General features: G+C 28.5%; 1 protein-coding gene across 1 annotated transcript in view; it reads left to right on the forward strand.

Annotated features, from left to right (window-relative positions):
- Nucleotides 1–18,246, forward strand: part of LOC132922079 (uncharacterized) — a 191,503-nt gene that overhangs the window by 67,004 nt on the left and 106,253 nt on the right. The gene's annotated exons all lie outside the window — the stretch shown is intronic.

Raw genomic sequence — 18,246 nt, forward strand, 5'->3', positions numbered from 1 at the left:
CTGGCTTTAATACATTTAATAAATGAGAATTGTCTTTATTTTTGAGAAATAGTGCAGTTTTTGACGAATTGTTTAGATGCAGATAAATAAATGTATTACACTGTATACCGTACTTTGTATTACCTTAAATGTAATTCAATTATGTAGATATAATACTACAATATAGCATTAGAAATAATATTTTTGTTAAAATTCCGTTTCAAATTGCCGCGGAGCTCCGCAATAAGATTGAATTAACTGTTTTGATTTCCATTTCCCATGTGACGCATTTCTCATTTTATTTTATTTCTATAATGCAATATTCGTGCAAATGAATAATTCCATAATATCGAACAAATACATATTTTACTACCTTCCCGTGTATATATAATAATTTATGGCGCACGAACAAGTCTTATTTTTTCCGGTGCGATTTTACTTTGTTCTGGTGCATTTTAAATGACCATCATAGATGCGTGTGTTAAAAATATATACATATATATTAACGTTGTGTGTGTGTGTATACAGGTGCAGAGGGTAAAGCACATTAAAAGCACATTTTTTTCTGTTCGACGTTGAACATTTGCGCCAAAGTGAAATATTATACTCAGCTCATCCCGGCCCGCCGTGTTGTTTTTGCGCACGAATAATAAAAGTCGTTATTATTTAGTCACGTTATATATTATTACGTATAATATAAAGAAAAACAATATTAAAGTTAAATATTATCATTTCGTTTTTAGAATAATCTAAAAATTAAAAAAAAACCGCACCCAAGTTCGGCGAAACAGAACTCGGCCTTCTCTGGTGGATGCCATATTATGGACTTTTGCACCCTTTAAAATTCAGTTTTCTTAGTATCTTTGTGTACTAAATAAAAAATTGTCTACGAAAAAGTGGGCTATACTACAGAAATGATCCATACCAATCCAATAATGATAAGAGGGATATTACAAAATATACCCGATTTGAAAAGCGAATAAGTTTTAAACAATTATAGATAATTAGTAATTACATTTAAATAAAAATTACGTTAAACAGTTGTATGCATCTTATTTTGTTTGGCCGCATCTATTTTATTTATATAATTTAAATTTAAATAATATATTATCTATACAGATTATATTGGTAATATGTAGTAGAGTTTCTATCAATCTGTTAACTCTTAAAAATATATTTGTTTTCCAAAAATATTTACTTAGTTGCTTCTACAGTTCTACGTGACTATTAAAAATTATAAATTATTGGTAGCAATGTTTAAAACGCGGCTATTCAATTATAACTGTGTAGTGATTGCGTTTCACGTTTAAAATCATTTAAAGCTTAATCATTTAGAAAACCACGTACATGGATTGTATATAACATTTGAAATGGAAGCGTTAACGCGATGCTATTTAAACTTGACTAATGAACCCGAATTTTAAACCATTTTATGGGTTGCAGGTTATAGTGAGCATTATACATAAGCGATTAGTAATTAAAGATGTATTTATTAACAGAAATAAATTCTGGCGCTGCCACGTAAATTCCACTTTAATATATTACTTTCGAGTTGTTGCGATTGATTTATCGATTTTAAAATCGCGTCATTGTGTAGTAAAATCTATTACAGATTAGCAAATTGCATTTTTTTTTTTATACGACGAGTCAGTGAGAATTATTTGATAAAAAAAAAATATTTATAAAACTTTAGTGAGATAAAATAAAATAAATGTTTCATGGTATTATATTTTTTATAAAATTTCTCGGCTTCATAAATATTCAGTAACGCGATTACATATAAAAATAAAATATACTTTGTCATTGTGTGTCGAAGAAAGCGGTCTCCCTTAATTAAACATTTGGTTTTAAAAAATTAATTTAAAAAGTTTTATCTTTCAAAGCTTTCACTTAAAGTTAGTTTATGTATTTTAAATTTTATTTACACGATAAAATTTATTTCCCAATTCTTTGTAGAACAAAATATTATTAGTAGTTCATTTCAACTATAGCAAATAACATTTAAAAACAAATCAATATTTTAATAAAATATAGGATTAGGTATAACATGTATTTTATCTCGAAAGAATTCTTTCGCAGCCGAACTTCGCTATTTTTTATATTTGCATTTTTTTTATTTACTTCGAGTGCGTGAAGTTTGATAATTACTGAATTCAGTTAGTTAACCTTGTATAATATTAATAAGTTTATTTTCTTCCAAAATACATTTAAGTGACCTTTTTTATTTGTTTACTGGGGTTCAGAAAAAAAAAACAAAGAAATCGTAAAATATAATATAATTATTATAATAGGTATATTTGAACCATTGCACCCGATCTCTGTCATGCTGTGTATAATAACAATTATTAAACGGTTTGATAAAAAAAAACATTTTTATTAACTCCCCCAAGTAAACCACCCGCTATTATTGTAATATATTGCAATGTTTATTGCGGGGGAAACGTCTCCGCAATGTTTTTCTCTCCGGGGGGCTAAGGCGTGAACACTACGAGGGTCGAATCATTTCATCACGCGACTGCGAGAAGCGCAAAAATTATTGCTATTAATAAACGTATTGATAAACGTACTAATTAAAAGTGTAACAACATTATAAATATAACGTGGTTACCGCGGTGTTACGGAAAAAAAAACCATCATCTTGTCTTATAATATTATATTCTGTTATCCGAAGTTAAATTTTATCACGTATAGTTTACGTAAGTAGTACATCGAAATATAATTCATATTATAGTATGCGGGACGTACAGATGGTAGATATATTTTAATTATTAAAAATGTACCGCTTTTTTTATATATATATAATAGTCAATGTCTTAGATGCGCGTACATCAGAATAATCGTTTATTGAATTGTGCGTATTTTAGAAAAATTATTTTAACGGTGAACAAATAACGAATGTAATCAATTTAAGTGTTTTAATGACATATAAACTTATGTAAAAATTGTCAACGTCGATTAAATGACTATTAGCAGTACCCATATTGATTATGGTTAAGGTATAAACCGAATTATGGCGGTTAAAAATCGATTACCTAGTGATCTATTTATCATGTGTAATAATTCTGTAATGCTTAAATGTATCGTGAGTTCGAGCGAGCCGATTCGTTTCAATTAAGATTATTATTATTTATCGTTACAGCGTTATCGGGCAAAAATGTCACTCGCCCCATTTTACGATTTGAATTGGTTAATATCGAAACGATCTTTCCAAGATACATACATGATTTGATTATCATCGTGTAACTATTAACTATATAATTTAAGTATTTATTAACGTCGTTAAACTATTATTTTATTACTTATTGTTAAAGTTTGGAGTTCTATTTTTGTTTAATATACTAAATCATTTATTATATATTAATCATTCCTTTTATACTCGAGTCCGAGTGACATGCATCTTTTAACATATAATACATTATACATTATTATATTATATACAAGGTGATTATTTACGGATTACGCTCATCCTGAACATTATAATGTCAAACTGAGTACAAATTTATTATTAAAAAAAATAGCAACTTGTATTTTTATAACAGTGTTGTCTTTATAGATAATGTGTATTTATTTATAAACGCCTGGTGGGTGTGAAGTACAGAGATAATATGCACATGATTACAGTTATTTAAATAAACACGATGAACCCTAGTTACAAGAAGCAACACAGTTAAAAATGCATGACAATATTAAGAGCTATAAACTATAAAATACAATTATTCTTCTTTCAATGGTTTGACTCCAAGAGATAACGAAAAAAAAAATGAAAATTCTTAAGCCTGTTGTATAAAGTTAACATTCAGTTTACCTGTATATTGTATAGTTACATTTCCATGTCAGAATATAGAATGTAAACGTGAATTTTTAAGTTATATTTTGAACCTTTATATTAATTAAAGCAGGAATTTCGGGACAGTCAATTTTAAAATATAGTAAGTTGTAAAGCCTACTTAAATCAATAAGTATATCATCAGCATTTATATCTAATGATTGCAATGTTTTCTCAACAATATTTGTTTTATATGTCCACATATATAGTAGAATAAATATAGAAACTGTCTCACACAGCCATAGAAATAAGCGGTGCCGGATCTAAGGTTGAGCGAGTCCCGGGATGAAATTTACTGCTAAATAATGAACAAAATTATCTCGTAGAAGCTTAGAGACCTTGATATACGTTATAATATTATTTATTATTAATTATCATGATGATAACAGTAAGAAAAACAAAAGTATAAAAATCATATCCGATAATTATTTCATGATTTCTATACATTGACATTATTCAAAAATGCGTCTACTTGGCAATATAAGAAAAAGGGCGCTTCTCGTTTCACGTTTGAAAAAAATTCATTTGTATTGTCATCGAACAATCCTTATAATGTGGCATAAAATTCTAAATATTTAAAGTCAATATGGTATTAATCAGAATGTTTTGAATAAATTCATTATTAGAAAAAGTCCGAACAGCGATTTGGCTATTTTTCGGATAATCTTCGCGGGCTTTTTTTCAGAAATAGACGAAATCCGTGTTGAGCACTATATATTGTGTGTGCACCCACTTAGTGTTATATATTATCTATACATATATATATACAGGTAGTCGATCGTGCAAGGCGAGGGAAAAGAAAAGAGAAATTGAAGAAAAAGGCTAAATGGGGTGTCTCTGAAATAATAAACAAAGAAGACGTCGGTGTATAATAATATATATAAAAAAAAAAAATGTTCATAATAAAATAGTGAAAAAGCGTCGGGGGAACAAGGTTTTGCTCTTATGGCGGAGTCCCCAGTGTACACACACTCGCAGGCACATATACGCGCGTTCACACGTACACACATACGCAAGTGGAAAGATTTTTATTCCTCTTTCTCCGAACCACCGTAGCTCTAAATTATGTTTGAAGTGTGCGCGCATTATACGCCCCGGAACCGGCGCGTACATATTGTTCTTTAACTTAGTGTGGCCGTTTTTCTCGTACTCCGTGATAACACACATTATAGGTATACAAATATATATATATATCCCACTCGTGATATAGGCGTACATAATAATAATAATAATAATAATAATACATATACCTAACGTTATTATATTATTATACGTATATGATAATATCACAGAATATAACAATATAATATTGTCGTCAAAGGACTGTGACGGCGCTCCGGGTAGGCAATTTATGGCCATGCGAGCGTAGAAACCGTTCGATTAATTTAGACGTTTAGACCAGCCGCGGTTCTCGGTTTATTTTGTTCGTAATCTACAGAGCCCCAATTCGAACATTGTCGATTTTTAAATAATATAAAATAAGATATAATATGTATACGTATTATTGAACTGTATTCTCTATTTTAAACTATTAAAATATTCATTACCTGAAAATATAATTTTTTTTTAAATTACGTATTCGATGAAAATGGTCTCGCACTGTTTAGTTTGATTTATTTGACAAATGTAAAATTTAAATTATTATTTTTAGATGTTATGGTCCAAATATTAATATATCTAAAAGTAACAAAGCGACAATTAAGCATTTGTAATTTAATCGGGATATTTCCGTGAAGCCATAAAACTCTAGGGCTCCACGGAGCACAGTTTGGAAACCACTGTCAAGTTAGATGATTCAACAAAATGTTAAGGTAATATTTATTTTACAACACTGTGTAAGTGACACACTTCAGCCTATAGGTAACCTGTTTTTATATTATATGTTACCACATCATCGTAGTTTAATTTCCGCACTGACCGTATTACAGTTTATACTCCAGCGAATCGTCCCAAAAATGCAATTTTATTAAAATGATAAAAGAATTTTTAATATTTTTAAAATTATTATAAAGTTAACTTACGATGAACCATGTGTAAAAATGTCAAGCACCTTAACGAAGAAACGAAGAATCAATCAGAATCTAAAATTATGAAAATATACGGAATGTAGTTAAAGTATCTATAGAATAAGATGTGTGTGTATATAAAAAAAAAAATACCTTTTACTTTTAACAATATGAATTTACCAATTTTGTAATGCAGTGTAAAAACTGAAATCGATTGAAGAATAAATATTTTTAAGTCGAGTGAAATAATTGAATGCCAGATGTAAATATTTATATTTTTCGATTATCTCCTTATGATCATTACTCATCTATCGAACATAAAGGTACGAATTCGGGCTATATAACATGGGATTCGTTTTAAATCATTTTCTGGTTTTTATTTTTGTTTTACATTGTTGTACGTACATAAAAGACAAAATCGAATTCGTCCTTTATTTTATTACAGGCATAATATTACATTTTCACATAAAATACGTTTACCCTGTACGACGAACAAGTCCGTATTACGCGAAACGACATAATACGGTTATACAGGAAACTCAGAGCGGATATGCATTTAATCGCCTGTATTTAATACTTATATATACAAATAACAGAATAATCTTACAGGACTCATCGACCCTTCTTCGGGTTACGTGATACAGAACACTGTTATTATTTTTTTTACGGAACTTTAAAAAGCTCAAGACCGCGTGAAAGTGTATATTATAATAATATTATTACCACCCATATGGTCTCCAAACAACGCAATTGAACGTATCACGTATGTATACGTAGATAGTATGAAGGCGTATCATGCGTTCGTTTTCAGTATTCGTTCCAAAGGATAATAGATTTTTATCGACGACGTTTCCGGAATAGAGTTCGATGGATGAATATATAGAGATAATTTTCACAAGACCGGGTTCGCGTTTCGGTGTTTCGATCTAATACATTGTAATGTTATCATTATTTTGCCTCGATAACGTCATTATTTTACATATTTTATCGGAAATAATTGAAATCTTCGTCGTATGATTCGTTTTGTACGACATACGCAGTGTGCGCCTGCATAGTAAGGAAAACAGGGGACAACCTTCATGTTTCAATAATCATCATGATAAAACTAGAAGGTAGACTATCTTGATTTTTTATACAGACAATTTTCAGTTAACTCACATCAAATAATGATTTATCGGTTTCTTAACACTCAATATTTTATGATTTAATGATAATTTGCAAAGTTTCATAATTTTCGTTATCTTTTTCTTTGATTGGAGTGATATGGCATTTGAATGATGAAATAGAAGATAACAATTTTAGTTCTTTTGAAATAACTCTATTTAGTATATTATATATTAATAATAAAATAAAATAGCTTTTTACTTATTAGTTATTTTAGAGAACTACAGATGCTCTATATTTTTTTGGCCTCATATTTTAATATTGTAATATAAAACAAATAAACGATAATTTGTTATGCACATGTTCTTTTATTGATTTAATTTATAAATATTATATATATATCAATATATTTCATGAAATTTCTAAGAAATACCATTAGTTGTCTCGATATATTTTAAAACCAAATTAATCTCTACATTTCAACACGGCCACTCATAATCTACGTCATTATAATTTATTATTAAACACCTTTGACTTCATCAGAGTTGATCAGATTTTGAACGATCTGAGTACAAAAAGAATCTGTCAATTGATAACCTAAAGATAACACAATTTAAAAAAAATCGTTTAATATATTCGTTATGCGAAGTTTTTTTTTTTGTTTTTTTTTCGTTGCCATGTTATTTAATTATTTTTTATACAAGCGGCGAGAAGTGACGCCCGTTGCGCATGATGGTGTAGTATAAAATGACATTTGACCGCGTAAAGCTCATGTTTCAGTTTCTAATCGTGCGCCACAGTGTTTTGGAAAACAAATACGATCGAATGACCTACAGCAACAACGAGTATATAATTACCGTGGGCTATAATTAAACTTAAAATTGCTGAACTTCTATTATTATACGGTTTTCACGAGTTTTAGTTGTAATACAAACAATAGCCGTCGACGGATCAATTTGCGTGTATTTACCTACCACATTTGCCATAGCCCACAGGCTTACTGACCATTGCAACGCACAAATGCACATTATAATACTGCAACAGTATATAGGAACAGCACAAAATACTTTGCGTTTTTTTTTATATAAACATTTAAAAATTAAAAACAAACAATTTAATCAATATAGTATTGTACTGCGATATTCAATGGATTATAAGCTACGTTTTCAATTTATTTTGATCCTTTCTATATATTGACTACGCTTAGAAACAATTTTACCATATTATTGTAGATAAATACGAGGCGATTTTTAAAGGTTGACACGTGTTTTTTACAGAAACAATTAACATGATTTTGTATTATTTTGTAAAGGTATTTTATGCTCATGAAAAAACATTTTTGAAAAAAAATATATTTTTTATTTCGTTAGTTATTTAAATTTAAAATTTTTTTTTTTTTTTAGTTGACATACATTTTAGATTCTGAACATTTAAATAAAGTGATGAATGTATTGGTTTTATATAATGATGTGTTTTTTGTCCATACTCAGAATATAGAAGAAATAATTTCGTCGATCTTCAACCTTTAGGGTGTTTTTTGATAGAAAACTATATCCAGTAAATTGATTTTTTTATAGGCATTTTAATTAAAAAATTGATCATAATATTCTTAACAGAATAACGGATTTTTGTTATTTTGTTGTAATTCAAAAATATTTTTTTTGGAAATTTTAAAAATTTATATTCAATATATTTTATAAATTATATACACAATGCCATTTTCAAAACATTTAGATTAATGCTATGGTATTGCCTATTTATAATTTATAGTATATTACTAATAACAAATAAATTATTTCAATAATTAATAACTATGTATTATATTTAATATTAATATAATAATATACTAACCGTCATCGCTCAGGATCATTTTTCTTTTGCAATCATTTATCATTAAATTCAAATCTGACACATTCATAACAGTGGTTTAATCAATAATGAGGTGTGCTCAATTTTTAATGTACAGCAGTGCTGATACTTACTTTCCCCGTTTTTAATTTTATTTCTCTAAACAAAATATTTTTCTGTGAATTCCAATATAATATACAATAAATCGTATTTCAAACAAGTCGTTAATTACAGCATATAAAGTTGTATATACCTATGGACTAACATAATATGTGGTGCTTCTGTTCAACACTGCCACTCAAATTCGTTAATTTAAACTTTAATTAGGTACTTTAAAGTTACAACTTATTAACTAATCGTTTAAAATTAAATTTATATACATGGGATTTCTCAAACAAAAAAAAATATTCTATTTTGGCATATGTAATGTAAACATGCTATGCTAACATTTAAAAAAATAATAATTTCTTTGTTGGAATGAATTTTAAATTGTGTAAATAAATATTTCAAAATACGTCAATACTTTTTGATAAAATTAATGTTTATCATTAAAAAAAACCACCTTGTATAATTTATATTAGTCTTTTTTTCTGAGATGTGGCAATATGATAAAACACTATAGTTTTGCGATTTAATTGTGTTAAATGTGCGTTGAAAAAATAAAACCCGTTCCGACGATATAAATGTTGAATTCTAGAATTTTATCATCCGGAAACGTGTGGCGACACACGATATCTTTAGGAATTACGGCGATGTCTATATATTTATTTATATCATTATCAACTGCTCACGAGCTCTAGCTGTGTATTTAGGAGCTATATATATTATTATTATCGTCGTTTTTTTTCTTTATTCTGTATACCAAGCCCAAAAGCTGCCGAGAGTAAATTGATTCTACATTGGATCATAAAAAGGATTTGGTCCTTTACTACCCACGTGATGGTAATAATAGCAAAATAAAAAAACTCAAACACCTCAGGGCATTGTCGGAGAAAAAAACGATTGTTTTTCGTCACTCAATTTAGCGAGATTTTTTTTTTGTTCTATTTCATTTTTAGTACATCGAGCAAATGGGTTTTTAGTGAAATCGATTTCGCCGGCCACGGTGTCGTCCGTTAAACGCGCGGAGTCTTCGGGAAATGTTTTTTTTTTTTTTTTTTTTTTTTTTTAATAAAAATCGCTTTTTCAAAGTGCGTTGATAAGCTTTACATCCAAATTGAATACACGTTTCGAAATTCAATCGATTGAATGAGATACATTTTTTCATTTCAGCATTTATTATTAACGGAAATTGTTCACGATAAGTATATAAACAAACGAAATTCGTTTTGCACAGGTTCTAAATATTCAATATGAATACAAGGTGATTTGCCAAGCATACTTGCTCCCGTTTTTCTTTTAAATACTGATTCCTGAAATGTTAAGTATACTAAAAAATCAAATTTATGAATTGTTTAGTATCAATATAAACTAATTATTTTTAAAACGAGAACCACTTTTTTTTTTCTGTAAATAGTTGATTAGATGATTTTTTCGAAAACTTGAAATAAAGATAGAAATAAGTATTACGAATAAAAGTCCACGATAATACGTTTATTAATATAGTGTTTATAATATAATTTATTAATTAAAATACGAATTTCTATTAATATATTTCCGTATTATATTTTGTAAACAATTTCGGAGTATAATAAGTTCTAGACTGAATATTACATCTGCTTTATATATTATGTAAATCCGTTATTATGGTTTTTTGAAAGTTATTAAAAATAGAAATAAATAAATTCACCGTTAAAAGATAAAAAAGGGTGTCAATTTGGGTAAGCGAATCACTTTGTAATCAACATCATAATCATAAATTGTATTTACTTAAAATAATGTATAATATATTAAAAAATAACAATACGACGAAATATATTGAATAGAATATACTTTTGTTGTTTATCATTCATGTAAAACATTTTCTGCTAATTATTTTCTAAGTTTAATATTCGCCATTGATATTTTAAAATGATAGCTAATATATATATTATATGCATTGACAAAAAGTTATCGATGAGTTTACAGTAAATCCAAATACCGTGTATAAAATTCGTTTTGTTTACATTTATTACAAGTTATACTTAGCGGTGCTATATTTGAACGTTTTATATAAAGGGTTTATTTGTAAACTTCAAACGTACAATTTTCTTTTTCAACGAATCATTTTAATTATTCACCCAAAACGCTCACCTTTTGATTTCGTAACTTTAATAACTCAGAAACTGAGTTTTAAATTTGAATTTGAATTTAAACACGTAAACGTTAAAAAAAAAATCTTCTTATTAACAATTTAATAGGTACTATAACGGTAAAAATGATGGTTTTTATTTGAAAAAAATAAATTTATATCACCTCATGTCTATAAGTTTTATCTAAACATGACCTTTGAGTATATTAAAAACCCACGAAATCAGTATTTGAATAAAATATTCACAATAAAATGAAAAAAATAGCAGTAAGCTTGCTTGATCACACATTAAATATTTTTTTGGGACCCATCTCGCTAGTAAATATTTTGTGAATTTTCAACCACTTTCTATGATTACTCTCGTTAAATCCAAACTGTTACTAGGCGTTGAAATTGATAAAAAGTTATAAAGAAATCGTTCTATTTCGTGCAGATATAGTGAAAAAATGAAATGTACACGTAACCGCAACGCCACGATATTTGACCTACGAACCAGGTTCGCAGATTTTTTTTTAATTTAATTTTTAACATACTACATATTATTTAAATATCTTCGCAATCGTTGGGATATCCACGTGCATAATGATAATCGTGCAAACGCGCGTCCAAAATACGTTTCCGCAATATAATTATTATGCACCGGAGAGGGCTTTTTTTAAAGGTCTCGCGTCCGCGCCACACCCGCACTGGTCCACTGCCCCAGTCGGCCGGTACATAATAGAAGTCGAGTATTTATGTCCCGAGAAGGGTAACAATACGGGTTGACGTACTGGATTTATTGCAGCCGATATATATATACATGATACGCGCACGTAGGGGAAAAGAGGATAAAATGGGAAGAATTTTTTGATCGGCCGGTCAGCCGCTCTTTGTGTATATTAAATTCGAAACCCGCTCGGGAACACCGCAACCGGAATCGTTTAATATTCATCGTTTACTTTTTGCGTTTAATGTATCCTCGGGCGGGGGAGGCGAGCAAAAAAAAAAAATCCCAACACACGCGACACGCGCGACTACGGTGGCGACGGACTTCGATGCGTTACATCATCATGCACGCGGAAAATTAAAAGCCACTGTCGAATCCATTAGTGTATAGTATTTGTAATTTTTTTTTTTTTTTTTTTATGCTGTCTTGCGTTCATAATTCCTTTTATACTTCTCGAATGCTGCGCGCGGCTGCAGTGTATTGAAATGGAAAATAGAATTAATGTCACGTTTAAAACCAAATGCCGTCTGTAGTGCAAATCTTATCAACGGTACGCCTCTTAAATCTTAATAGAACCCGAAAGCGCGTTCGATGCGCAATACAAATTTAATACATTTTAACGATACCTACGTATATAGATTACAAGGATGTAGTTACTTATAGTTCTTGCGTAATGGTATATATTACGACTTTTCACCAAAAGTATTACGGCGAATTAGCTTTTGCGTAATATGTGTAGTGAAAATATTGTTAATTTGTCTTTACGATATGTTTTCATTTGTTTATAGTTTTTTTTAGCATTCGTGTGATTTTTATGGGTTAGAAATTCTTAAATTAGTTTTTTAGAAATTTAATCGATAAAATATATAATACGATAAGTGCGCGTTCTGTGACTAAGCTCATCCGCGTTTTTAATATTTATTTATTATAATATTTATATTTTTAATATTGCTTCGTGATATTATAATAACATAATACCTATTTAATATTTATTGTATACTTTTAAACATTTTTTCACACGATTATCACATTAAATTCTACCTCAGATTTTCATTTTATTTCTAAATAATTGCTAGTTATTAAAATAATATTTAAATAATTTAATTTCAACCATAAGCTTAAGTGAATATAATATTATTTTATAAGTGCAAATAAGATCGTGATAGTAATTTAATGAAAAATATATGTTATATGGATAACGAACACAATTTATAACAGATTTAATTTGTTTTTCACTTCGTATTTTCAGTTTTGTTAATAAATAATACTAAGAAGTATCTGTCGACGACTGTTTAGTCTGAAAGATGATAAATATATTAATATAATATATAAGAGTTTACGAAATTCGTATTTTCTGTATAAATGTATCTATCAAAATATAAGTAGGTAAATCGCATTAAGGATAGGCATTAAGGATAGTATGGTTGTTTTTCCATTAAAGCACACAAGTTGCACAGTCTATATATTTTTTAAATACGATCTAATACAGAATAAAATATATCGTTTTATTGTATTTTATATTGCTATTATATTGTTTAAGTGTTTATTTACAATAAAGCTGTAAACAGTACACGTTTAACATGCTGCTAGATTACCTACAATAATAATATCGTTAAAAGTTATATTATTCGACGCGTATAGCAGTTGTAGTCAGTAAGTAATAAAAATGAAAATTAAATCCATTGTAAAAATGTTTTCCCTTTATTTAATTGGTTACCAATGTATAAACAGTGGAAAATGAGATTTTTTTTACACTTTTTTTTTGTATTCTAAAAAATACTCACTCATTTGATTAAACTTTTTTTATTTATTATAAGTATGATTACATTAAAAACACTTTACAATATGTATACATATCTACACCACACACACATATACAATATATATGTTTATATATAATATAGATGTATATGTATGATTAGACTTGAAACGCATACTCATCGCTCGGTCAAACTGTACTGGTGATTCTTTTATCGAACACACATTATTTTAAAATCTATTACAATATTATAATATGGCGTATATAGAGAGACTTTTTACCGAACAACACTCATTATTTAAAAATATATTAATTTTTTTTTTTTAATGTTACAGTAAATAAAACAATATTTGTTATCGTTATAATTCTTAAGTTACTTAACCTTTTTAAAGAATAACAAACATTTTAAATTTAATATTCTGAATTAGAATATTTTTCGGATTATTTCTAAGCCTATAAATCAAAATTCGTGTGAGTAGTTTATGAGTTATAATTAGTTATAATTATTTAAAGTTTAGGTTAGTGGAGTGGAGTGATACGCGTAAAAACTGCAGAATGATGGTTTACATGGTTTACTACTCCATTTATCTATACTTTAAATACCTATAATTCATAAACTACTAATCCGAATTTTGATTTATAGGCTTAGAAATAATCCGAAAAATATTCTAATTCAGAATATTAAATTTAAAATGTTTGTTATTCTTTAAAAAGTTTAAGTAACTTAAGAATTATAACGATAACAAATATTGTTTTATTTACTGTAACATTAAAAAAAAAAAAAATTAATATATTTTTAAATAATGAGTGTTGTTCGATAAAAAGTCTCTCTGTATACGCCATATTATGTATGAAATCATACTCAATTATTATATTATAATATTAATAATTAATATATATTACACACAATAAAACTATTGTTTTAGCTACCAGTCGATTGAAATAAACGTTCGGTACCTACTGACCTGTACATCCGCTACTCTGTGAGGGTAGGAATATCAAAAAATAATATAATATTTTATATTAATACGTATGTACGATTAAAAAAAATCCGAATTAATTCAAGTACCGCTTTATTTATATTAAGCTTTACCTAGTAAATGTGCTATGTATAATATGTACGCGCATAAGGTAAACACTTATTTTCTCGAAAACTATTTTTTTTTTATTATAAATAATTCAAAGTCATAAAAAATATATTATTTTCAGTATTTTTCGTATAATTATCTACGTTTTTCAAGTGAAATAGTGGACTAATATTTTGTATAGTACACCGTCTATACTATTCTATTCTGTTCGTCCAAACTTAACATTATTATGAATGTATAACTAATTACAACTACCCATTTAATACTCAATTTATATTTTATATATATATAGTGATTTACTATGCATGCTCATTGCTCACCCTCTTGCCGTCTCAAAATATTATTCTCAGATTTTTTATATTACTTAAAGAAATTCTTGAGATTTTTGTACAACTTAAAGAGTGTTCTGTGGAGATACAAACTTTGATTTTTCAAATAAAACTATTTTATTCTACTATATTTAAAACATAATTTTTCTGAGTATTTCAATGTATCAGAATCAAAATCAAAATTCAAACTAGTACTTTTTAAATTATTTATCTTTTATGTTGTAAGTTTAATTGGTTAATGTTAATGGATTTGGAAGAAATGTAAGCGATTAATTTATTTTAATCTTTCAACATTAATAATTTAAAAAAATAGATGGTTAATATATAATACTAGATCCGATATCACATATATTTCGTATTTTTTTCAATACAACTGATAAATAATCGTTAAAATTCAAAGATACATAGACGTTTTCATAACAGTTATTCACTAAATAACTTACAGTAAAGCAGAAATATAAAGAGTTTTACGGAAAGTATACATATGAGTTCACGAAACACTTAAATTTATATTTTAAATGTGGTGTAGCGCAATAGTTATATAAAATTTAGTTTGTCATGGTTGTTTAAAATCGATAAAATATCGGTGTAGCCACTACGCACATTACTTCTTACAGTAATGTATAGTGGTGTAATTTTATAAAGTTACGATACTTAAGTGAGACGAAATAGCACGTTAAATTTTTATTTTTTTTCTTATATTTCGGTTAAACAGTTTACTACTATATATTAAGTCAGCGGTGATCGAACAATGATAATACAGTAGAACACGTCGTGGTAAATAAATTGAAGGCAACAGATCACGACTATGTCAACTATTAAACGAAAAATTACATTGTACCTATATGAAGTCTTCTTCGATTTTGTTTATTTAATATGGTTTAAATTTCAAAATGAATCGTTACAACATTATAGTTTCATAAATACATATTGCTTACTCTATTATCACGAATTATAATATATAACTAGGTAAGTACTTAATGCGTGTTTCAGTCATTATACAATCGTGTAGACTAGGTACTTATTACGATTTAAGTAAATTAAATAATTGTACCGCTTAACTATATTAATGGTGTTATAAATCGATTATAAAAATATTTTTGACAAAGGTATTTAAATATTATATATTATTCGCTTATATCGCGGCCGTTCTGATAATACAACGGTGCGACTCGCATACACATCGCGCGGTACGTGCGCTGTCACATTAGTACATTAGGAGCGTAATGCGCAAATGGGTTCGTTCATTTGCATATTCGTCCCGGTGACACAATGGTTCGTACCTTTGTTACGGCTCGTCATAAGTGATTACCATTTGAATCGACTGAAAAGGAAAAAAATCTTTTGTACATATAATGTTCGTCTTGTAATAGTTATATTATATACAGTATCTACCGAAACATTTGGTTCATAAATTCGTGTAGGAATTGCGGTTGATTTTTAATATACAGATTGCACTAAAAGCAAAAACCGATAAAATATACGAAAAATGAGTACAAATATAGGACGATAGGAATCATGGAAGAGTAAAAAAAATCACAAAATTGTTGTTGGCTAAAAAAAGTAGACAAAGTTGAAAAAACCACGACTTAAAAATTTCAAATTCGTTATGAATGACGATATTTTATCTTTATTATTATATTTAAAAATTAATATCAGGAAATATTAATACGGGTACTTAAATACTTCAATAGTCGTAAATCACAATGACGACCGATAATTATTTTAAATGCTTTTATAAAGCATGTCAATTAATTTACTTATATAAACAAATAAATAAGATAAATATAATAAATTTATAAATATTTATATTGGGTTTTAAGTTTTATCCACAGCAACGGATATTAATAAGGGTAGACAGAGTAGTATATATGGGATTATATATATATGGGAACCTGAAATTATTTTATTTTATTTTTTCATAAAAGCTTAGAATAAAAATAACAGTATAATAGCACTTAGTTCAAACAGTTAAAACGAAATAAAAATATAAAAACGCAAATTTCAAAATCGACTCGGAAAAATCTATTAGTCTAACTTGATACAATCAAACTGGTGATCACTGATCACGTTATCATTGTACTCGTATTAATTTTAAATGTCGTAACGTAATTACAACGTGTGTACTATGATACATCTCATTAGTCTGCGTGTGCGTTTTATTAATCGTAGCCTGTAAGTCTGAGTCGCGTTAGCTATTATTTTTTGTCGATATAAAATATAATTAGGATATTTTCAGGTTTTTTTTTAACTAAGATGCACCGGGATCTTTGGGACCTATTGTTATAAATTAAAAACTCATAGACGCAACTAGAATCTGCTACGGGATACCCACTAATCTGATTCTACTGAAATATAATTTTTGGACACAACTGGGAAACACGGTATAGGTTGTATCGCTCGATATGACGACATTTTATATCGAATTATATTATTCGTTCCAGAGAATTCTGCGAACAGATCATCGACGCTCTATAGACGCAGTCTAAAAGCCATACATCCGTCCTCCGAACGTATATAATAATTGACTTTGTATAATAATAATATACCGAATATAGTCGGAACTTGGCGATGTATGGTATGTATAACAATTCTACAGCCGGCGGTATATACAATTCGGGTTTGTTGTCAAAGGAAAACTGCACGCAAATAGACAGACAGACATCCACACACATCCACACGCCCGCACACACATAGAGCGGAAAGTGAAAGAGAGGTTAAGAGAGAGAGAGAGAGAGCAATTCCTCCTACAAGTTTTGAGTTCGTGACACACATCCATACTAATAGACCCCACCACTACCCGACTGTGGGCGCTGCTTTAGATAGGGGTAAGTATATACGCTTTGTATACACTATATTAATATGTGGTACCTGAGACCGTTCTACATATAATCTATTGCACCAATGAACTACTGCATTATTATATAATATATATATTATGTAGGTACCTACCTTATTTAGTCGCAGGACATAATTGAGTGTATGTGTGCATATGCGTGTGCGTGAGACTGGCAAAGTAATGAACCGGGACGGGCCGGATAACAAGTTTGCCGAAGTGCTTTTTCCGCTAAAAACTTACATTAAACACACAATATACCCACTCAGTATTTATATATATATGTACGTATACGTCCCTTTTCACGGTAAAATGTCGGAGTGCCGGAGTAACTACTCTATCGAAGACGATCCGATGAAATGTAATCATGTTTTCCTTCTTTTGCCGACGCCTTATTTTCTTTTTCCTCCTCCTCTTCCTCCTATCAAGGTCCTGTTTACTAACCGTTGTACGTCCGCATATATATATATATATATATATATATATATATATATATGTGAGCCCACTAAGACACTAACGTTGTCAAATTCTCTTT

Source organism: Rhopalosiphum padi, chromosome 1 (genome assembly GCF_020882245.1).
Source record: "Rhopalosiphum padi isolate XX-2018 chromosome 1, ASM2088224v1, whole genome shotgun sequence".
NCBI classification, from domain to species: Eukaryota; Metazoa; Arthropoda; class Insecta; order Hemiptera; family Aphididae; genus Rhopalosiphum; species Rhopalosiphum padi.